This window comes from Moschus berezovskii, chromosome 19 (genome assembly GCF_049115385.1).
Source record: "Moschus berezovskii isolate FMDL1 chromosome 19, NW_MosBer_1.0, whole genome shotgun sequence".
NCBI lineage: Eukaryota > Metazoa > Chordata > Mammalia > Artiodactyla > Moschidae > Moschus > Moschus berezovskii.
Genome location: NC_142478.1, coordinates 20,771,981 through 20,796,269, shown reverse-complemented (window position 1 = coordinate 20,796,269; position 24,289 = coordinate 20,771,981). Strand labels below are relative to the sequence as shown.

General features: G+C 44.2%; 1 protein-coding gene and 1 long non-coding RNA gene across 3 annotated transcripts in view; one reads left to right on the top strand and one right to left on the bottom strand.

Annotated features, from left to right (window-relative positions):
• Positions 1 to 24,289, bottom strand: part of MAML3 (mastermind like transcriptional coactivator 3) — a 466,711-nt gene that overhangs the window by 387,086 nt on the left and 55,336 nt on the right. The window lies entirely within an intron of this gene.
• Positions 7,225 to 15,194, top strand: LOC129542577 (uncharacterized). The gene is made up of 3 exons (XR_008683086.2): positions 7,225 to 7,360; positions 12,434 to 12,551; positions 15,072 to 15,194. It is a non-coding gene; the product is annotated as an uncharacterized LOC129542577 (long non-coding RNA).

Sequence of the window (24,289 nt, the reverse complement as noted above, 5' to 3'; positions counted from 1 at the left end):
ATTTCTTGAGAAAACAGTGTGTGTCATCATCTTTATATCTTCGTGTCTGTGTATGCTCAGTCATGTCCAACTATTTGCAACGCCATGCACTGTAGCTTACCAGGCTCCTCTGTCCATGGAATTTTCCAGGCAAGAATACTGGAGTGGGTTGGCATTTCCTACTCCAGGGGATCTTCCTGACCCAGGGATCGAACCCATGTCTCCTGCGTTTCCTGCACTGGCAGGCAGATTCTTTACCACTAGCCCACCTGGGAAGTCCCTCATATCTTCATAGTGCTTCACAAGATTTTCAATTCAGTTCAGTTCAGTAGCTCGGTCATGTCCAACTCTGCGACCCCATGGGCCGCAGCATGCCAGGCTTCCCTGTCCATCACCAACTCCCAGAGCTTACTCAAACTCATGTGCATCCAGTCGGTGATGCCATCTGACCATCTCATCCTTTGTCACCCCCTTCTCCTCCCACCTTCAATCTTTCGCAGCATCACGGTCTTTTCAAATGACTCAGCTCTTCACATCAGGTGGCCAAAGTATTGGAGCTTCAGCTTCAACATCAGTCCTTCCAATGAATAGTCAGGACTGATTTCCTTTAGGATGGACAGGTTTGATCTCCTTGCAGTCCAAGAGACTCTCAAGAGTCTTCTCCAACACCACAGTTCAAAAGAATCAATTCTTTGGTGCTCAGCTTTCTTTATGGTCCAACTCTCACATCTATATATGACTACTGGGAAAACCACAGCTTTAACTAGATGGACCTTTGTCAGCAAAGTAACGTCTCTGCGTTTTAATATGCTATCTAGCTAGGTCTGTCCATCTTAGAGGAAATCAGTCCTGACTATTCATTGGAAGGACTGACGGCTGAAGCTCAAACTCCAATACTTTGGCCACTTGATGCGAAGAACTGACTCATTGGAAAAGACCCTGATGCTGGGAAAGATTGAAGGTGGGAGGAGAAGGGGACTACAGAGGATGAGATGGCTGGATGGCATCACCAACTCAATGGACATGAGTTTGAGTAAGCTCCGGGAGTTGGTGATGGACAGGGAAGCCTGGTGTGCTGCGGTTCATGGGGTTGCAAAGAGTCAGACATGACTGAGCAACTGAACTACACTGGGGTTTGGATAGCTTTTCTTCCAAGGAGCAAGTGTATTTTAATTTCATGGCTGCAGTCACCATCTGCAGTGATTTTGGAGCCCAAAAAAATAAAGTCTGTCACTGTTTCCATTGTTTCCCCATCCATTTGCGATGAAATGAGGGGACCAGATGCCATGATCTTAGTTTTCTGAATGTTGAGTTTTAAGCCAACATTTTCACTCTCCTCTTTCACTTTCATCAAAAAGCTCTTTAGTTCTTCTTCGCTTTCTGCCACGTACTCAAAAGAACTAATTTGAATTACAGTTTCTCCTGTAACCCAGTTCTTAGTACCAAGTCAAATGTAAACTTCTTAAAAACAGTGTCTTTATATCCCCCATGGTTCAGTGCTTCTACATAGTAAAATTTACAAAAATAATGGTTTAACAAATGAATTAAGGAATTAGTAGCTCTTAATTCCAACCTGGATCCACTAGCTGTGTGCTCTAGAAAAAGCCACCTAGAAACACATTGGTATTTAAGAGGTCCACTGAAAGGAAGATAGTAATATTCAGGATACTCCTATAAATTAGGCATCAAAAAGAACACACTGTAAACATAAAAAAAAATAATAATGGGCCTTCAGGCTAAGTTCCATTACCAGATCATAACATACAGATGTGTTATAGAAAGAAACGTGTTACCAAGACTAACATGTATACTTTCCAAAGAAATGAAACCACTTAGAAATGCACTCCTTCCAAAACTACTAGTTTCATAAGGCTCAGTTTCTTGATCACATTCTGACCAAAAATAAGAAGAATGGAATTCCCCCTTGACATCAGCTACTTTTCTTAATCCCAGCATGATTTAACAGATGCTACCTGGACTAATAGTAGAGAATTCCAATTTGTGCTCTTTCTTTAATTAGCTTCATGACCTTGGGCAAGTCACTTCACCCCAGGGGTCTCTGTTTTTTCACCTGGGAAATAAGACTGTCTGGCTCTGGTCATTAGGATTGCATCCAGCTCTAGAGTTCAATTCAATGATCTGTGAGTTAAAAATAAGCTTTTCACTGATACACACAGCAGCATGAATGAATCTCAAATGCATTGTGCCAAAGGGTTACATATTCTAGGATTACCTTCACATGACATTCTGGAAAAGGCAAAACTAGGAGTCACGAGATCAGTGGTTCCCAGAGATTAAAGGTAAGGGGGAGGGTTTGACTACAAAAGGGTAGTATGAAGAAATTTTCTTTGGAGGTATAATGATAGAATTGTTCTGTGTCTTAATTGTCATGGTTATAGGACTCTCTGTGCATTTGCCAAAATTCACAGAGCAGTACATCAAAAAGAAGATTTTGCTGTACATGAATCACATGATTTAAGACATTAAAAAAACGCTTTTCAGGCTTCCCTGGTGGATCAGTGGTTAAAGAATCCATCTACTGATGTAGGAGACACAGGTTCAGTCCCTGGGTTGGGAGGATCCCACATGCTAGGGAGCAACAAAGCCTGTGTGCCCCAATTACAGAGCCTGTGCTCTCGAGCCCAGGAACCGCAGCTACTGAGGCCACATGCCACAACTACTAAAACCCACCCACCCTAGAGCCCATGCTCAGCAATAAGAAGCCCACACATTGCAACTAGAGAGTAGCCCCTGCTCTTCTCAACCAGAGAAAGCCCACACAGCAACAAAGACCCAGCACAGCCAAAAATATACAAATCAATAAAATTAAAAATGCCTCTAATCCAATGTAATTTTTGACATCGTGAACAGTTTCCCCTAAGACGTTAATATGGACTTTCAGTATCTGCTAATAACATTTTGTCCCATGACTGATGAGCTAAGTTTGTATCCAAATAACCCACTGCTTGTTTTTGTGGAGTTACTGTTGCTTTTAACATTTAGACAGTCTACGGAATCCTTTCTCATGGAAGAAAAGATTTTTCTTTCATTTTCCAGTGAGCTTTTGACAATGAAAAAGTCAAATGAACCCAAGCAGGAATGGTTCTTGGGCTGCCCAGGCCCCATAATGGCGTTCAGAGAATGTCAGAATGTTGTTATTACTCTTGTGATTCATACCAAAGGTATGAGGGACAGCACATGCCTAATAACAACAACACAGCAGCGACAACAGCAGCTGACATTCAATGAGCACTTACTATGCTCCAGGCCCTGCTTGCAGTGCTCATGCCCAGCCTTATTAAGTGCAGTAGGAACTCATCTGCGTCTCCGAATAACCCTGAAATAGGTCCAGTAAAACCAAGACAGTCAACAGTTTCTCAAGGTCAAATGGCTAGGCAGGTGGCAGAGTCAGAGGTCCAACCTAGACAGCCTAATTCTTACCACCACACTAAGATCCTGGGTAGAAGAGTTTATTTAAAGGAGCAATTTACTCATCTCCCTGCACAGTCTATCAGTTCAGTTCAGTCGCTCAGTTGTGTCTGACTCTTTGTGACCCCATGGACTGCAGCACACCAGGCCTCCCTGTCCATCACCAATTCCCGGAGCTTACTCAAACTCATGTCCACTGAGTCAGTGATGCCATCCAACCATCTCATCCCCTGTCGTCCCCTTCTCCTCCTGCCCTCAATCTTTCCCAGCATCAGGGTCTTTGCAAATGAGTCAGTCTTCACATCAGGTGGCCAAACTATTGGAGCTTCAGTTTCACCTTCAGTCCTTCCAGTGAACATTCAGAACTGAAATCCTTTAGGATGGACTGGTTGGATCTCCCTGTGGTCCAAGGGACTCTCAAGAGTCTTCTCCAACACCACAGTTCAAAAGCATCAATTCTTTGGCACTCAGCGTTCTTTACAGTCCAACTCTCACATCCATCCATTCATGACTACTGGAAAAATCATAGACTTGACTAGACAGACCTTTGTTGACAAAGTAATGTCTCTCTGCTTTTTAATATGCTGACTAGGTTGGAGAAGGAAATGGCAATCCACTCCAGTCCTCTTGCCTGGGAAATTCTGTGGACAGAGGAGCCTGGTAGGCTACTGTCCACAGGGTCGCAAAGAGTCGGACACGACTGAGTGATTTTACTTACTTACTTACTTAGGTTGGTCATAACTTTCCTTCCAAGGAGTAAGCATCTTTTAATTTCATGGCTGCAGTCTCCATCTGCAGTGATTTTGGAGCCCCCCAAAATAAACTCTGCCACTGTTGCCACTGTTTCTCCATCCATTTGCCATGAAGTGATGAAAATGGATGCCAAGATCTTAGTTTTCTGAATGTTGAGCTTTAAGTCAACTTTTTCACTCTCCTCTTTCACTTTCATCAAGAGGCTCTTTAGTTCTCTTCACTTTCTGCTGTAAGTGTTGTGTCATCTGCATATCCGAAGTTATTGGTATTTCTCCCGGCAATCATGATTCCAGCTTGTGCTTCATCCAGCCCAGTGTTTCTCATGATGTACTTTGCATATAAGTTAAATAAGCAGGGTGACAATATACAGCCTTGACGCACTCCTTTTCCTATTTGGAACCAGTCTGCTTCTACTATACGATTCCACCAATTCTTAACCAGGCTTTCTTCAGAAATTGAACAGAAGGCGTTTTCTAATTAGACAAGTCAATATGTTCACCTCCACTGGGGGAGTTCACAAAGAAGTGGGCAGAGCAAAAACCCAGCTGCCTCTTTCTAGTCCACCCTCAGGGCCTGCAACAAATTTGGCCTCTGCCAAGAGGCAAGTTTTCTTGAGGCCTTCCAAGACTAGGCAGAAGAAGGTTGTGCTTCCCCCTGTCAATAGACAGGATCTACTTTTTCCTTTCATCATTTTGCTGGTTTTTGTAGATTGGGCCTCCATGTAGAAATAATCCCAAAAGCAGACAAGTGGCTATTCCTGAAGCAGTTCTCTGTGCAAGGCAAAAGCAGCCTTCACTCAGAGGGGAGGGCTGGGAAAATTTAGCCAAGGCTGAAGGAAACCAACCAACCCCAAATAAGTCCATTAGACAGTACTTGCAAGGTATTTAGACCATGAGAATGGAGTAGAAACGCAGATTATACTGAGAAAGGACTCTTAACTAGTTCCTGGGTTTGTTTAGTCTGCTTACTTACAGTCCAAGCTAATCATCTTAACGGTTGTTTATGACCAGAAGAGGGTTAAAATGGTCTTTCAAAGAAAGCAGGGCAGGCCGCGCCCAGTCTCCACTAGATAGAAACTTCCCCTTTCCCCATCCCCTCCCAACTCCTGCAGGACCCCAAACTTCTTATTAAGGATCTCCATTCAGAGCAAGTAGAATAACAGACCATAGTTTTATTCACAACTTATCCTCTTCAAACAAGACTATAAGGTCCAAAGAGGCTGGGGCCTCTTTGTCTTTCATTGCTATATCTAGCCAATTGATCACTTTTGCAATAAAACTTAAAAAAAAAAAATCAGAGGGGAAATAGGACTTCTCCGAGGGAGAGAGGGCAATTTGGACAGATTTTAAGGCCCTATTTTCCCACTCCAGTACTCTTGGCTGGAGAATCCCATAGACCGAGGAGCCTGGTGGGCGGAGACTAAACCCGCCCCTCCCGCAAGTAATCTTCAAACTAAACCAACTATCGGTTTACTGGAATCAACTACACACACTTCCAAAATTCTCATCTGCTGGGGGTGGGGGGGGACAGGTTTGGGAGGGGCAGTCAACACAGCCATCCTTCCCCAGGCCACCTACTCCCCCTCCTCCAAAGAGAATCAGAGGAGAACCCGGGCGAGGCCACGGTAACCGGGAGGCCCTCCTCCAATTAATGTTATTGCTCCTTTAAAACCGAGAACAAACGGGCCGGCCGGCAGCTCCGTGATCCCGGAGGCTGCAGTGCGGTAATTGTCACTTAGCTACTTAACTCCCCGCTGCACTGCTCACTAGCTTGTCCTGGTTTATCTCTCAGCCAATTACTGCTGTCATTTGCGTTTCAGTGTGTCTGGGGCCCGGCCCAGGCGCAGGAACAGGAAACCCCAGCACTGGACGCGGGCTTCCCTGTGGGAGCTGCAGAGGTGTTCAGCAAAGACGCCCATAAATCCGCTCCAGGGGGACCCCAGTCTCCTCCGCCACACTCTGGTTTTGTTCTAAGCCTGGTCTACACCGAGGCCACCAGCATGAGGGATCCGCAAGAATCCAAAGTCAATAACAGCGATGGTGATATTAAACATCACTAGAGCAATAGCTGTGTGACAGCAGAGAAGCAGGGGAGTACGATTGCAATAGAATATTGTAGAATCAAGGCCTGCACAGTCGCCAAACGTGAAGACAGCAAGATCTTAATTCCGTTCTCACTGCTGTTTTTTTACACTCAGATTTCCACCCAAGGAGATTATCCGTCTATAACTCGGCCCTAAAGTGTAGGGAACGTGAATTCTCTGAGACAACAGTGAGTTAAAACACCTAAAAATTCTCTTTGTAGCCTACCGTCCTATTATAGGTTTGTGATAGATTTGTCCTTTGTCACAAAATTTGATTAAAAAAAAAACAAACAAGATTTCTCAAAGGCACAACCAGATGTGAATTTTATAATTAAATCAGCGAAAAAGAAAAAAGGCTTTGCCAGATGATGTGTCCAGATTTTCAATTTCTGAAAAAAAAAGTCCTTTCTGGTTGCTCAGTGGTTCCTAAACACAGAAGTGAAGACTTATCTTTTCAAATATTTATTTACTCAGTCTTCCTGGATCAAATCTACACCACTGTTCACTGCACTAAAGCTTTTATCCCGGAAGGTTTAAACCTCCCGCTTGCAGAGGAAGCATCTCAGCTGAAATGTATTAACCTAGCTTGAGACACCCTTTGGAATGCACTTGATCCACTTTTACGATATAAAAGCACGTTTTAAATCCTGACTCCGGGAAGCAAAGGGGACAGGATGAGAGGTTGAGAAACAGCCCAAGTCTTTTACCAGTGGCTGCTGCCCACACACAGGTTGGTGGCAACTAGGAAGGCAGCCAACGTGTGCCAAGGTGGAGGGCAGAGCACCGGCGAGCTGGGTGGTAAGCCATCTCTGGGTTGCCAGCATCTTCCTTTTACCAGCTGAGTAGCAGTTGAGCTTGTCGTGCTCACCCTGCAGTTAGCAGCAAGCAGCCTCTGACATTCCATCTTCTGAAGCCCCAGCAACCACGGGAGGGGAGGAGGGCCGGCAGCTGAGGCTGGAAGAGACCTGCTCGAGCTGGATCCAGGGGGCCCAGTCTCTGGGTCTAAAATAAGACTCTTAACTTCTCCGCCAATGAGCTTCGCGGAGCCTGATGACGTCAGAGGCGCCGGCAGTTCTATTTGCAGGCAAGGTCCGTGTATACCAGGATTTCATCCAGGTAAGGAGGAATTTGGGAGGAGGAAGCGGGGCGGGCGCGGGAGGATGAACCTGTCCTCCTGCTGTGTGTATAGAGAGGGGCTGAAAGGGCTGGTGAGCTGCCAAAGTAATTGTATGTCTCATCTTGGGCTGTGCAAAGAAGAGATGGCCTAGCTCGAGCTAATTGCCATTCTCAGGCTACGTGCTCCACTGGAATACCAGAGAAGGGAATCTGCTCAGTGCATAACAAAGAAAAATAACAAGTCACAGAAAGTTAACCAGGGGAACTCCCTGACCGCCCCCACCAACAATGCTGACCATGGCCAGTCACACTGGGGGAGATTTGGATGGCCCTCACTAACCTTCTCTCCGCTCTTCTAATTAGGAAAACCTTAAACAAGGAGCCAATTTGCACCTTTCTTGCTCCTTTTCAGTCATCACCCTGACCCATCTCAGACGAGCGAGAAAGCACTTCAAAAGATAAAGAGCGTGGTTCCTAAGAGAGCTGCTGGCCAGAGTGTGAACTTCCTAATGAAGGATCTGTACAAAAGTAACTGGAGAAGGCAATGGCAAGCCACTCCAGTACTCTTGCCTAGAAAATCCCATGGATGGAGGAGCCTGGTAGGCTGCAGTCCGTGGGGTCGCTAAGGGTCAGACACGACTGAGCGACTTCACTTTCACTTTTCACTTTCCACTTTCACACATTGGAGAAGGAAATGGCAACCCACTCCAGTGTTCTTGCCTGGAGAATCCCAGGGATGGGGGAGCCTGGTGGGCTTCCGTCTATGGGGTCACACAGAGTCGGACACGACTGACGTGACTTAGCAGCAGCAGCAGCAACTTTCCCTTACAGCTGTGTTTCAAGCTGAACAAACTACTCAGATCTATTCCCCCTCTCTCCCTCCCTCTTTCCCCTGTCTGTTTCTCTCAGCTGATCCATAGCTTCTCTTTGGGTTATGAAGTATGCAATAAACTGCTCTGTTCTTTCTTTTTTGGTCTCAAAGCCAGAAGTCACTTTATAGAGAAACAAGTTCCTCTTCTCCGGCCCTACCCTGGTGAGTGGCAGCCCTGGAGAGGTATGGAAGCCTCCCACTTACCGCCCAGAACAAAACCCAGACCAAGCAGCCAGCGGACCTGAGCCCGGTCTGGAGAGTAACTTCCTGGCCAGAGCCTGATCTGCTCACCCAGTGTCCCCAGAGCCGCCCCTGGGCTTGAGGAGGTGGGGCTAAGCCAGGAACCCCGCCTTTTTCAAAGGGTCACAGAGTCCCCTGCAGTTGGGATGCAACATACATACCCTTCTTTTGTCAGATTTTGAATGAGAAGAACCTTTGCCCCTACCTTATCTGTTCCCAGCAATGGCAGCTGCTGTCTCCAGCTTTCACAGAGCAAATCCGTGGGACCCCACCCCACCCCCACCCCCAGATTCTCTGGGATCATAGTGAGAGCTCAGCCTGGGCCGTCAGTGCTTCCCCGGCCATCTTCGCAAAGCTGAATCCATTCTCTTCTTCTCCACTGTGACCCTTCCATTTGTACCGCTGCCTGCCCTCAGGACTAGGGCTTGTGCTTTACTGCACCCTCTCCTCACCGCTGACATCCATCAGCATGCTTTTTGAATTTTACTTCACAGACATTTTTCAAATCCAACTCCCAGTATCCAGAAATGAGGCCATGGCTCTTGTTCAGGCACAAATCCATCCTGCTCATAACCCCCACCTCCCCAGGAAGGACCTATCCATAACACCATTGTCCGGTGCTCTGAAGCTCTGTCCACCAAGGCCCCCAGAATGAAATACAGAACCTGGCTTCCACTCGGCTGTCACTGCAGTCACCCTGCAACATGACCTGCCCCTGCAGGGCGCTTCCTGCCTCCCCTCTTGCACAGGCTCCCTTAAGAACGGCCCCTTCTCACTTCACCCAGCTGATAACTATGACTTTGCCCAGGCTTCATCTTTCTTGGCTTCTCCACCTCCTGAGTAGGTTACAGATAGCTCCTCTGGGCCCCCATCACGTTCACACACATCTGTGTCACTGCATCCAGTTCACACAGTAGACACCTGCTGCACATAGCAGGTCCTCAGCAATTGGTATCCCACACTGGTGTTTTCAGATGGCTGGGGAAGGCCGTCCATTACCCCAGGGCAATCAATACCTTGGTCCAAATTAGATCCATTTCCGTGTTATCTATTTAAAGAAGACAGACGCCGAGACACCAAGGATGGTGTCTATGTAACATGTTTAGTCTGGCAACTTATCTACTGTGGGGACTTAATAACGTGATGGACCTGAAGGTGATGACGACAACAGTGACGTCAGCCATGGCAGGAAACTGGAGATGATTAGACAGCCTTTTATTCTCGGAGGCCAGGTCATTGCTTAAAACAGTACACGATGAGTCACAAGATGACAGCTCACTTGTCTTGAAACCTTAACTAACCAGAATACAGGCTGGAACCGCAGTGAGACACACTCTGGAGAAGGCAAAGTATCAGAGAGTTTGCCCAGCAGAACTTAATGAAAGAACTTTCTAGAAGGTGTCTGGTCTGCACTCATGGCCTATTTGTTCCCCTTATAACTTCCCCCTCCAATAATCTGTGGGATCTCATTCCCCAGGCATGGCAAGTTAGATGCAAAATATGAGGGGGGTGGTGGAAAGGGGCTCCCAGGGGCTGACACAGTGGCAGAAGTACAACCAGGTACAAAAGCGAAGACAGACTTTAAAAGGAGACAGAGAGGGACATCCTTGGCAGTCCTGAGGTTGGGACCATGCCTTCCAATGTGGGGGATGTGGGTTCAATCCCTGGTGCGGGAGCCAGGATCCCACGTGTCTCATAGCCAAAAATTCAAAACATAAAACAGAAGGAATATGGTAACAAATTCAATAAAGACTTAACAATAAGAACTGTATTGAATTATTATTATTTTTTTAATTTTAGAGAAAGAACAGTACACAACAGTCTGGGGACATTTCATGTTTAGGGACAATGAGTCCCACTGGTATGAACAGACTCTGATGATACCATCTCACAACACAAAGACAATATTTACCCTCATGATGATGACCGATACAACAAAAGAGACTCCAATTCTGTCCAGTTTTCTCAACTTTCAGAGAGAAGGAAATGTAAAATATTTTAAGAATGATTTCTGTCAGTGTTTGGTGGGGCTTTTTTTGTTATTTTGTTTGCTCGTTTCAAGGTTCAGCACTTACTGGGGTCGATTGTTTTTATCTGTAAGGTTAACACTGAGATACCCAACAAGTGAACCATTACTTACCTTCACCTGGTTGGAACTGTTAAGCAGCCACGTCACAGGCCTTGCCCACCCAGAGTATACGACCTAAAACAACTTAGCACCCTAGAGAATTCATCTGCACAGGCAACTTTATTTTAAAACACAATGAAACGGGAAACTATCTGCCAAAAAAACTACCAAATATAGCAGGTCCCACACCTCCCCTTCCATGCAAAACACTCATGGACTAAGATTTAAATTCAGGTCAAGAGCACAACGATGGAATTATTTCAATGGAGGTCTCATTTCCGAAACAATTTTCTTTCGGTCATGATAATGCTCCTTCCTCTGTCACTCTCCTCTCTGGTGGTCACGGCATGTCCCCTGCAGATAAATCTCTCTCCCCTGCTCTCCTCTCTGCCACAGCCTTTCCCCACCTTTTCTCAGACCTTCAAATGTACAGGAGCAGCTCAGATGAGGGAAAAGGTGAAGACGAGGTTCCGTTTGCTTCAGGCCAGTCACGTGGTCATCGTTTCTTCCTTTGGTTCAGCTGGTTCGACCCAGGCAAATCCACGAAAGGGGAGGGCTTGGGGATACCTGGTTATTTTCCCACAAAAGACAGGAGTTTGAAATGGGATTAAAAGAAAAGGCTGTTGGATTATAAAATATGAAAGGAGAGGCTCTTTCAGAAACAGGAGATTGCAAGAAGGAATGTGTTGAGGGGAAAGAAAGGGGTGGAGGGTGACCAGAAGAAGTAATGGGTTAATCCCAAGAACAATATCAGAGAGTTAAGTAAGGAGGATAATGGGACAGAAGGTGACGTTTGGCCACTCATCTGACCGTTCCTGAAAAACCAGAAATTTCACAGCTGCATCTCCCAGCTCACTGTTTCTTCCCTTCCGGGTAACAGGAGGGAGGTGCTCACTGTTAACAAGGTGGAAGAAATGACTACAATAGTCCCAGGATTGGGTTTCTACCAAATGTTGACAAGTTGGCATAGGAAAGAAGGCATTAGCCAGCTATCTCCGATTGGTTTGGCATTTTCTCAAATCCCCTATGTTAAGAAACTTATCTTAAAAATAACATTTTGAAAGCTAAAACCTTTGAGTCTTCCATATTTTTCTCCACAACAGTATATGACAAAGTAGTAGACTAGAGAGACAAAAACACTAGTCGAGCGTTTGGTCCACATTCACGCAGCAATGACTGCGTGCTTGATCCAGTGAGGTAGAGTTCTCAGATTTCCAACCTGGGCTAACTTCTACTTTGCTGCATGAAGTGTGTTGACTGACACCCAAACAATATTCTGATAAAGAATATAATACAGGGACTTCCCTGGTGGCCCAATGGTTAAGAACCTGCCTGCCAATCAGGGGATTAGGGTTCGATCCCTGGTCAGGGAATTAAGATCCCACTTGCCTCAGGGCAACTAAGCCTGTGCATCACAACTAGAGAAAAAAAAAAAGCCCTGCTCACTGCAATAAATACACAGTGCTGCCCCCCCCCAAACAATAGTAAGAATAGAGTGTACACAAAAGGGCAGAGGTTGAAAGGCTATACAAATCCAGGCTTGAATTCCAGCTCTCTTGCACGCAAGGTGCTTGTCCTTGGCCACGGTAACTTAACTCCTCCAGGCATCGGTCTCTTCATCTGTTTAAAGGAGGAGCAGATTTCCTTGTTTGGGGGAGATTAAATGAAACATGGGATGTCAAGCACCTCGCAGAACATGCCGCCTGGCATTTAAGAAGTCATTCAGTGAATGTTCATCACTGCATGCAGGCTCTGATCCAGCCATGCAGTCTCAGCAACAAAAAAGAGAAGTGAGATCCCTCTTCTCCCCTCACCTTCTGCATATTGTCACCAGGACGGAACAGGACCCTGAAAACCTGTGAACATGAAACCAAGTGGATGCCGTACCAATATTCCAGATGTCGTGACTTTTGACGTCTCATTTTGATCTGTGCCAAGAATTGCATTTTTAGGTAAGATTCCATTTGCAGCCCTGAGTCCTAAGCACTCAGACACAAAGGCTCTGTGGTTACTGGTCCATGTGAGGCCATTTACCGGGGGATCCAACCACAAAGGGCTGGGGCAACCTATCCCTGGCCTTCAGGGTTTAGGCAGAAATAGAACTTTAGAGACATAGATTGTTGTCCCCCTTGCTCTTAAAATGAGCAAGGTGACTTATGGGGGGATCGGGGGCAGGTTTATCCAGAGGAAGTTCTCAAATGAACTGCTACATTGTTTCTCACCCTCTGACTCAATTTTACTTTTCCTTCCCAGCTCTGTCTGTGGCAACAGTACATTCTTTGTGTACAAGATTCTAATATACAATAAAATCTGTTAATAAGCCCAGAATCATTTAGGCACATACCAAAAAAAGAAGAGTATCAGGTAAACTGCCATGAATTGTGCACTTTATTTTCTTATTGATAACATTCAAATTGATAAAACCGATAAAGACACTAGCTGAAAATTTTCAACATTTAAACCTATATTCAAGGACATATGTGCCTGATATAGACACAGGCACATACAGATCTACAACTCAGGGGAAGACATATTTATAAAAGCCTTTAAGGAAATCGCTGTGCTCTATTTTTGTTACTGGCACAGCCAATCACCTAGTAAGAAAGTTTCAGTTATTTTCAACGGGTGAGACAATGAGGTTTTGTGGGAAGTCAGAGATAATTGGCTTTGAAACTCAACCCTCCTCATTTCTAGCTATTTCATGTCAAAGAGGTTCCAAAATGTTTCTAAGTTTCAGTGCCCTATCTGAAAAATCGACTTTTTAGAGAAATAAATTAGGTAAGGGATATAAGCCAGTAGTCATGTATGGATGTGAGAGTTGGACCATAAAGAAGGTTGAGTGCCAAAGAATCGAGGCTTTCCAACTGTGGTGTTGGAGAAGACGCTTGAGAGTCCCTTGGACTTCAAGGAGATCAAACCAGTCAATCCTAAAGGAAATCAACCCTGAATATTCATTGGAAGGACTGATGCTAAAGATGAAGCTCCAGTACTTTGGCCACGTGATGTGAAGAGCTGACTCACTAGAAAAGACCCCAATGCTGGGAAAGATTGAAGGCAGGAGGAGAAGGAGGCAAAAGAGGATGAGATGGTTGGACGGCATCATTGACTCAATGGACATGAGTTTGAGCAAACTCTGGAAGATGGTGAAGGCCAGGGAAGCCTGGCGTGCTGCAGTCCATGGTCAGAAGCCTGGTATGTTGCAGTCCATGGGGTCGCAAAGAGTTCAACACGACTTAGCAATTGAACAACAACAAGGGATATGATTAAAAAAGAAAAAGTTCTACTACTCTGCTCCCCAACACATCACTCTCAAAAACTGTCTCTTCCATTCCATTGCCCAGTGACTACTCTCCTGGATTACCCGCCCTCTGACTGGCTTCGTGGCCTCCTGTCTGCAATTCCTCCAGTCCATCCTGAAACTGCTGTTAGAAATAGCATTTAGAATCAGAAATCAGATCATGGCACGCCTCTGCCATAAATCCCTGCATGACCATCACCTGCAGGACAACTCTGCGATCAGAGCCGAGTCCCCATGCCTCCCGCCACATCTGCTCAGCCTCACCCTCCATGCCATCCCACCTCTGCTCGTTCCAGGGTCCCACCAGCTGCTCTATGGGCTGTGCTCCCTGCCCCTCCTCCAAGATGCAGTCTCCACTCCACCCCTCCCATCTGTAGAGACCACCGCCCTCCACAAGGCTCTGCTCAAATGCCACTTCCCCTCTGAAACCCTCCCTGATATCCTAGGTGACTCGATGCTCCCCTCACACTGAGGATATAGCTTTCTTAATTTTTATTAAGTTTTGTGTTCTAAATTTAACCGCATCCATGAGTCCTTCTTCACTAGATTGTTAGTTCTTCTGTGCTAGAGACCATATTTGATACATTTTAAAAAAGAATCCTCAAGTTTTATCATTCCTCACAGGAAGAAGACAGAACCAAAAAATAAAAACGGGGCAAGACATTCCCAAGGTGCTTCAAATTCTGGCAAAAAAAAAAAAACAACACCCTGAAATACATTGGAAATGAAATCTTAGGTGTATTCAGGAAAAAAGAAAAAAATTTTTTAAAACCCCAGAAAACCACAAAGGTATATGCCATCTTTGGACCTCCCTGGTGGTCCAATGGCTGACTCTGAGCTCCCAGTGCAGGGAACCTGGGTTTGATCCCAAGTCAGGGAACAAGATCCCACATGATGCAAATAAAGAGGTTTTGCATGCCACAGCTAAGACCTGGTGCAGCCAAATTATTTAAATATTCAAAGGAAAAAAAGACAGTCACAAGTTCTTTGAGTCTTCTTCCACCAACAGGTGAGTCTGTTTCCCTGCCATTGAGTATGAACTGCATTTAACCCAGTTTGAGCAATATAATGACATTATGACATTTCCAAGTCTAGCATTTCCTGTGACTAATAGCTTTGGCCTTGGTCTCTGGGAACCCTGAGCATAATTTTGAGAAATCTGATTACCCTAAAGGAGAAACTTCATGGAGAGGCCCCGAGTCTACATGGAGAGGTGAGGGATCCAGGGGAGATCAGCCTTCTGGGAACCCTTGCTCTGGTGCCAGGCGGTGAGTGAAGTCGTTTTGGACCCTCCAGACCTGACCAACCATGAACTGAATACCACTGAGTGACCTGTGATACACTTCAGGGAACAGAAGGGTTACCTGGCTGATGCCTGCTAGAATTCATGATCAATAAAATCACAGATACCATTAAAATGATCGTTGTTTAAAGCCACCAAGTGTTGATGTGGTTTTCTATTAGCAAGATGTAGCTAGAACACCATCTTCATCAATTTTGTCTCCAGAATCCCAGGAATACGTTTCCTCCAGAGGGAATACTTACATATTAATAAATAGAATAGTTGGGGGAAACTGAATTTATCTTTAAGAAATGTGCATTACACGTTACATTTGTCTATTATAAGCCCAGCTATCCTCCAAAATTCATTGCAACACTATTTACAATAGCCAAGATATGGAAACAACATAAACATCCAACAAGAGGGCGCAGACGCGAGAGACGCCCGGCTCCCGGCGGCGCAGACGCGAGAGACGCCCGGCTCCCGGCGGCGCAGACGCGAGAGACGCCCGGCTCCCGGCGGCGCAGACGCGAGAGACGCCCGGCTCCCGGCGGCGCAGACGCGAGAGACGCCCGGCTCCCGGCGGCGCAGACGCGAGAGACGCCCGGCTCCCGGCGGCGCAGACGCGAGAGACGCCCGGCTCCCGGCGGCGCAGACGCGAGAGACGCCCGGCTCCCGGCGGCGCAGACGCGAGAGACGCCCGGCTCCCGGCGGCGCAGACGCGAGAGACGCCCGGCTCCCGGCGGCGCAGACGCGAGAGACGCCCGGCTCCCAGCGCAACCGACCACGTGCAGAATCGTGGCTGAGAGGAGCTGCCCCGCACCCAGAGTTAGGGCGGTGGCCGAGAGGAGCTGTACCACGTCCAGGAGGCGGTGGCTGCTTGGGCACCGGAGGGCCGGGAGGAGCTGATCCACATTCAAAGCAGGAGGGGCGGCCTTGAGGAGATACCCCTCGTCCAAGGTAAGCTGCAGCGGCTGTGCCTTGCTGGAGCAGCTGGGAAGAGATACTCCACGACCAAGTGGAATATAAGAATCCAGTGTTCTGGGGAGGAAGGAACAAGACGGCGAGACCACTTTCTTCCCCACAAATTCATCAGAAGAACATTTGAACGTGGAGTAAAGTCCACAAAACAACTTCTGAATACTGGCAGAGGACATCAGGCTCCCAGAAAAGTAGCCCATTGTCTTCTAAAGGAAAGAGAAGAAATCCAGCTCCACCCACCAGAACACTGACACATGCTTCCCTAACCAGGGAACCCGGACAAGTCACCTGTCCAACCCCACACACAGCGAAGAAACTACATAATAAAGAGAACTCCACAAACTGCAAGAAGAGGGAAAGGACACCCCAAGCAAAGCAATATAAGCAAGATGAAGAGGCAGAGAAATACCCAGCAAGTAAAGGAACAAGATAATTGCCCACCAACACAAACAAAAGAAGATGATATAGGGAATCTACCTGATAAAGAATTTCGAATTTTGATGGTGAAAATGATTCAAAATCTTGAAAGTAAAATGGAGTTACAGATAAATAACCTGGAGAAAAGGATTGAGAAGATGGAAGAAAGATTTAATAAGGACTTAGAGGAAATAAAAAAGAGTCAATATACAATGAATAATGCAATAGATGAGATCAGAAACACTCTGGAGGGAACAAACAGTAGAATAACAGAAGCAGAAGACAGGATAAGCGAACTAGAAGATAGAATTGTAGAAATAAATGAAACAGAGAGGAAAAAAGAAAAACGAATTAAAAGAAATGAGGACAATATTAGAGACCTCTGTTAAACGCTCCAACATTCGAATCATAGGAGTCCCAGAAGAAGAAGACAAAAAGAAAGACCATGAGAGAATACTTGAGGAGATAATAGTTGAAAACTTCCCTAAAATAGGGAAAGAAATAATCACCCAAGTCCAAGAAATCCAGAGAGTCCCCAACAGGATAAACCCAAGGCGAAATACTCCAAGACACATATTAATCAAATTAACAAAGATCAAACACAAAGAACAAATATTAAAAGCAGCAAGGGAAAAGCAGCAAATAACACTCAAGGGGATTCCCATAAGGATAACAGCTGATCTTTCAACAGAGACTCTTCAGGCCAGAAGGGAGTGGCAAGATATACTTAAAGTGATGAAAGAAAATAACCTACAGCCCAGATTACTATACCCAGCAAGGATCTCATTCAAATATGAAGGAGAAATCAAAAGCTTTACAGACAAGCAAAAGCTGAGGGAATTCAGCATCACCAAACCAGCTCTCCAACAAATGCTAAAGGATCTTCTATAGACAGGAATCACAGAAAGAGTGTATAAACTTGAACCCAAAGCAATAAAGAAAATGGCTACGGGATCCTACTTTTCAATAATTACCTTAAATGTAAATGGGTTGAATGCCCCAACCAAAAGACAAAGGCTGGCTGAATGGATACAAAAACAAAACCCCCATATATGTTGTCTACAAGAGACCCACCTCAAAACGAGGGACGCATACAGACTGAAAGTGAAGGGCTGGAAAAAGATAGTCCATGCAAATAGAGACTAAAAGAAAGCAGGAGTAGCAATACTCATATCAGATAAAATAGACTTTAAAACAAAGGCTGTGAAACGAGACAAAGAAGGAAACTACATAATGATCAAAGGATCAATCCAAGAAGAAGATATAACAATTATAAATATTTATGCACCTAACATAGGAGCACCGCAATATGTAAGACAATTACTAACAAGTATGAAAGGGGAAATTAACAATAACACAATAATAGTGGGAGATTTTAACACCCCACTTACATCTATGGATAGATCAACTAAACAGAAAATTAACAAGGAAACACAATCTTTAAATGATATAATAGAAGAGTTAGACCTAATAGATATCTATAGGACATTTCACCCCAAAACAATGAATTTCACCTTTTTCTCAAGCGCACACGGAACCTTTTCCAGGATAGATCACATCCTGGGACATAAATCTAGCCTTGGTAAATTCAAAAAAATTGAAATCATTCCAAGCATCTTTTCTGACCACAATGCAGTAAGATTAGATCTCAATTACAGGAGAATAACTGTTAAAAGTGCCAACATATGGAGACTGAACAACACGCTGCTGAATAATGAACTAATCATAGAAGAAATCAAAAGAGACATCAAAATATGCATAGAAATGAATGAAAATGAAAACACAACAACCCAAAACCTCTGGGACACTGTAAAAGCAGTGCTAAGGGGGAAGTTCATAACAATACAGGCATACCTCAAGAAACAAGAAAAAAGTCAACTAAATAACCTAACTCTACATCTAAAGCAACTAGAAAAGGAAGAAATGAAGAACCCCAGGGTCAGTAGAAGGAAAGAAATCATAAAAATTAGGGCAGAGATAAATGCAAAAGAAACAAAAGAGACCATAGCAAAAATCAACAAAGCCAAAAGCTGGTTCTTTGAGAAGGTGAATAAAATTGACAAACCACTAGCCAGACTCATCAAGAAACAAAGGGAGAAGAACCAAATCAATAAAATTAGAAATGAAAATGGAGAGATCACAACTGACAACACAGAAATACAAAGGATTATTAGAGAATACTATCAGCAATTATATGGCAATAAAATGAATAACCTGGAAGAAATGGACAAATTCCTAGAAAAGTACAACTTTCCAAAACTGAACCAGGAAGAAATAGAAAATCTGAACAAACCCATCACAAGCACGGAAATTGAAACTGTAATCAAAAATCTCCCAGCAAACAAAAGCCCAGGTCCAGACGGCTTCACAGCTGAATTCTACCAAAAATTTAGAGAAGAGCTAACACCTATTCTACTCAAACTCTTCCAGAAAATAGCTGAGGAAGGGAAACTTCCAAACTCATTCTATGAGGCCACCATCACCCTAATCCCAAAACCTGGTAAAGACCCCACAAAAAAAGAAAACTATAGGCCAATATCACTGATGAACATAGATGCAAAAATCCTTAACAAAATTCTAGCAATCAGAATCCAACAACACATTAAGAAGATCATACATCATGACCAAGTGGGCTTTATCCCAGGAATGCAAGGATTCTTCAATATACGCAAATCAATCAACGTAATACACCACATTAACAAACTGAAAAATAAAAATCATATGATTATCTCAATAGATGCAGAGAAAGCCTTCGACAAAATTCAACATCCATTTTTGATAAAAACTCTCCAGAAAGTGGGAATTGAAGGGACATACCTCAACATAATAAAAGCTATATATGACAAACCCACAGCAAACATTATCCTCAATGGTGAAAAACTGAAAGCATTTCCCCTAAAGTCAGGAACAAGACAAGGGTGCCCACTCTCATCACTACTATTCAACATAGTTCTGGAAGTTTTGGCCACAGCAATCAGAGCAGAAAAAGACATAAAAGGAATACAAATTGGAAAAGAAGAAGTAAAGCTTTCACTGTTCGCTGATGACATGATCCTCTACACAGAAAACCCTAAAGACTCTACCAGAAAACTACTAGAGCTAATCAATGATTACAGCAAAGTTGCAGGATATAAAATCAACACACAGAAATCCCTTGCATTCCTATACACTAATAATGAGAAAATAGAAAGAGAAATTAAGGAAACTATTCCATTCACTGTTGCAATGAAAACAATTAAATACTTAGGAATATATCTACCTAAGGAAACAAAAGACTTGTACATAGAAAACTATAAAACACTAGTGAAAGTAATCAAAGAGGACATGAATAGATGGAGAAATATACCGTGTTCGTGGATTGGAAGAATAAATATTGTAAAAATGAGTATACTACCCAAAGTAATTTATACATTCAATGCAATCCCTATCAAGCTACCAACAATATTTTTCACAGAACTAGAACAAATAATCTCACAATTTGTATGGAAATACAAAAAACCTCGAATAGCCAACGCAATCTTGAGGAAGAAGAATGGAACTGGGGGAATTAACCTGCCGGACTTCAGGCTCTATTACAAAGCCACAGTCATCAAGACAGTATGGTACTGGCATAAAGACAGAAATATAGATCAATGGAACAAAATAGAAAGCCCAGAGATAAACCCACGCTCCTATGGACACCTTATCTTCGACAAAGGAGGCAAGAATATAAAATGGAGAAAAGGCAGTCTCTTTAACAAGTGGTGCTGGGAAAACTGGTCAGCCACTTGTAAAAGAATGAAACTAGAACACTTCCTAACACCATACACCAAAATAAACTCAAAATGGATTAAAGATCTAAATGTAAGACCAGGAACTATAAAACTCCTAGAGGAGAACGTAGGCAAAACGCTCTCCAACATAAATCACAGCAGGATCCCCCAAGACCCACCTCCCAGAATATTGGAAATAAAAGCAAAAATAAACAAATGGGACCTAATTAAAATCAAAAGCTTCTGCACAGCAAAGGAAACTCTAAGCAAGGTGAGAAGACAACCTTCAGAATGGGAGACAATAATAGCAAATGAAGCAACTGATAAAGGATTAATCTCCAAATTATACAAGCAGCTCCTGCAGCTTAATTCCAGAAAACTAAGTGACCCAATCAAAAAATGGGCCAAAGAACTAAACAGACATTTCTCCAAAGAAGACATAAAGATGGCTAATAAACACATGAAAAAATGCTCAACATCCCTCATCATCAGAGAAATGCAAATCAAAACCACAATGAGATACCATTTCACACCAGTCAGAATGGCTGCTATCCAAAAGTCTACATGCAATAAGTGCTGGAGAGGGTGTGGAGAGAAGGGAACCCTCTTACACTGTTGGTGGGAATGCAAACTAGTACAGCCACTATGGAGAACAGTGTGGAGATTCCTCAGAAAACTGGAAATAGAACTGCCATATGATCCAGCGATCGCACTCCTGGGCATACACACCGAGGAAACCAGAATTGAAAGAGACACATGTACTCCAATGTTCATTGCAGCACTGTTTATAATAGCCAGGACATGGAAGCAACCTAGATGTCCATCTGCAGATGAATGGATAAGAAAGCTTTGGTACATATACACAATGGAGTATTTCTCAGCCATCAAAAAGAATGCATTTGAATCAGTTTTAATGAGGTGGATGAAATTGGAGCCAATTATACAGAGTGAAGTAAGCCAGAAAGAAGAACATCAATACCGTATATTAACGCATATATATGGAATTTAGAAAAATGGTAACCTGAACCCTGTATAAGAGACTGCAAAAGAGACATAGGCATTTAGAACAGTCTTTGGGACTCTGTGGGAGAGGGTGAAGGTGGAATGATTGGAAAGAATGGAATTGTAGCATGTATATTATCATAAGTGACCAGTCCAGGTTCGACGCATAAATTTTCCTCTGTTGAAAAAAAAAAAAAAAAAAACATCCAACAAGAGAGGAATGATAAATAAGATGGATATACAATGGAATATTACTCAGCCACAAAAGGGACAAAATTGGGTCCTTTGTAGAGATGAGGATGGGCCCAGAGTCTGTCATATGGATTGAAAAAGTCAGAAAGAGGAAAACAAATACTGTATATTAACGCACGTATGTGGAATCTAGAAAAATGGTACAAAGAAAGCTATTTGCAGGCAGGAATAGACAAGCAGACGCAGAGAACAGACGTGGACACAGGTGAGAAGGGGAGGGCGGGACAAAGTGCGAGAGCAGCGCCGACATCTACACACGACCCCGTGGAGACAGACAGCTGGGGGAAGCTGCTGCGTGGCACAGGGAGCCCAGCCTGGCTCTGAGACGACCCAGAGGGGAGGGACGGGGCCGCTGAGTGAAGTCTAAGCGAAAAGGGATATATGCATCCATAAAGCTGATTCACTTCTTTGTGCAGCAGAAACTAACGCAACACTGTAAAGCAATTATACACCAATAAAAACAAACAAAATCAGCCCAACAGTCTTGGAGCTTGTTAGAGCTTTCCTCTCTTCAATTAGATAATCAGGAACTCGAGGGCAGCACCCATGTCTTACATGACATCTTGATTCCACAGGATGAGGTGCACAGTGTACACAGTTGCTTCAGAGGTGTCCAGCTCTTTGTGACCCTATGGATGGCAGCCCACCAGGCTCCTCTATCTATAGGATTCTCCAGGCTAGAATACTGGAGTGGGTTGCCATGCCCTCCTCCAGGGGATCTTCCCAACCCAGGGATCAAACCTGCATCTCTTACGTCTCCTGAATTGGCAAGCAGGTTCTTTACCACGAGCGCCATACTCAGCAGGTGTTCAATACTATCTGAATCTGATTTATTGACTGCCAGCTTGGTAAAGAGCATTGTATTAGAAGCCCTGGAGGTACAGCACCTAATCTCTGTACGTTGCTGTGAAAAGGGAAAAGACAGATGTGTTCACCCATATTTGAAAAGGTGCGGTTAATAGAGAACTTTAGGAACAACTCAGTGGAACATGGTATAGGGAGCTAGGAGACACCCCCATCCACTTCTAACCAGCCCAACCTCTTATGCTCGTGAGGAAGAAATCTCTGTGCCTTCATCTGTCTAATTATTTGATGGGCAGAACCATATCTGATATCTCTTAGATCACCGTAAGTTAGAAATGACCAGGTTCCCATGGTCAGAGGAACCTGGCAGGCTACAGTCCATGGGGTCACAAAGAGCTGGATACGACTGAGTGACTAACATTTCCACCACTACTACTAAGGACTGAAAACACCTTCAGTTCCTTGACCAAACAATGATGAGTAAACTCAACCTACTATCATCACTCTGCACATATACGTGATTCTAGTACATCAAACAGCCTGAATTAGTAGATGCAATTCCATGTGCTGGGTCAGCAGAGCATTTCTTTCACATTTACTAGATTTCCCCTTTATTGTCTTTAAAGTATAGGAAATAAAGCAACATTCAAATGTACAGGGAGGATTCAACTAACTTTTGAAGGAGATACAACATGTGTCGGAAGCAAAAAGAATCATTCATGCCCTAAGTCTGGGTCTTCTATAAGACATCAGCCAGGCAAAATGTGGCAGAAAACTTCAAACTTATATGAGTAATGATGTGTGTTGTTTGCTGCAATGCTAAGTATTCGGGAAAAAGCCTGGACCATGAGAAAAGGAACACCAGCCTGTTCTTGTGGGCCTCATTCCCTCCATATATGAGATAGTATCCACGAGGCACTATATGGATTGCATGATATCATTTATTCTCATACCCAAAGCCTACAATGTAAGAATGATTTCCAGCTCCATCTCTAATGTAGATGGGGAAATGAAAGCCTAGAGATTTTGTAACTCTAAATTCATAGATTAGTTTCTATTGCTGCCATAACTAAATACCACAGACTGAGTGGCTTAAATGACAAAAATTAATTTTTTCCTAGCTCTGGAGGCTGAGGGTCCAAGATCAAGGTGCTGGCAGGTCTGGTGTCTCCAGAGGCCTCTCTCCTAGGCTTGCAGGCAGCTGCCCTCTCACTGTGTCCGCACGTGGCCCTTTCCCTGTATACAGTCACTCCTGGTGTCTCATTGACTCCTTACAAGGACACCACTCATACTGAATTAGGGGCCCCATCCTTTAACCTCATTTAACTTAAATTATCTCCCTAAAGGAACTATCTCCAAATACAATCACACTGGAGGTTGGGGCTTCAACCTAGGAATTTGGGGGACATGGAGAGTCTATAGCATCTCCCCACATCACAGAGCCAGTAGTGGTGGAGCTGGGGTGTGCCTCTTGGCTCCCTCCCCACGATCCCCTCAACGGCTGTCTTTGTCACTTTGCCATCCACCACCGCCTCTTTCTGTGTACACAGAAAATGGCCCATGACACAAAAGTCAAGGGAATGAAGGCTATGGGGAGGCGATAAAGGAGAGAAAGGAAGCTGAAATGCAGAAAATGCAGAGAAAGTGACTCTTTGCAAAACAGGAAATACAGCTTACACCCAAACTTATTCTTCCATGGCCAAGAGTCTCCTCCCGCCCCCATGACCCTGGTTTTGCTTTAACAATAGGAAATTCTCTCATCCTCTCAGATGGTAAAGAAGGTGACTAGTGTTTGTTCTCCTACTAAAAGCCTCTAGACTGACATGACCCAATAACATGCTCTTTCCAAAATTACAAGATCATATATGGTTTAACTTTTTTCATCATATTTTTGTAACAACA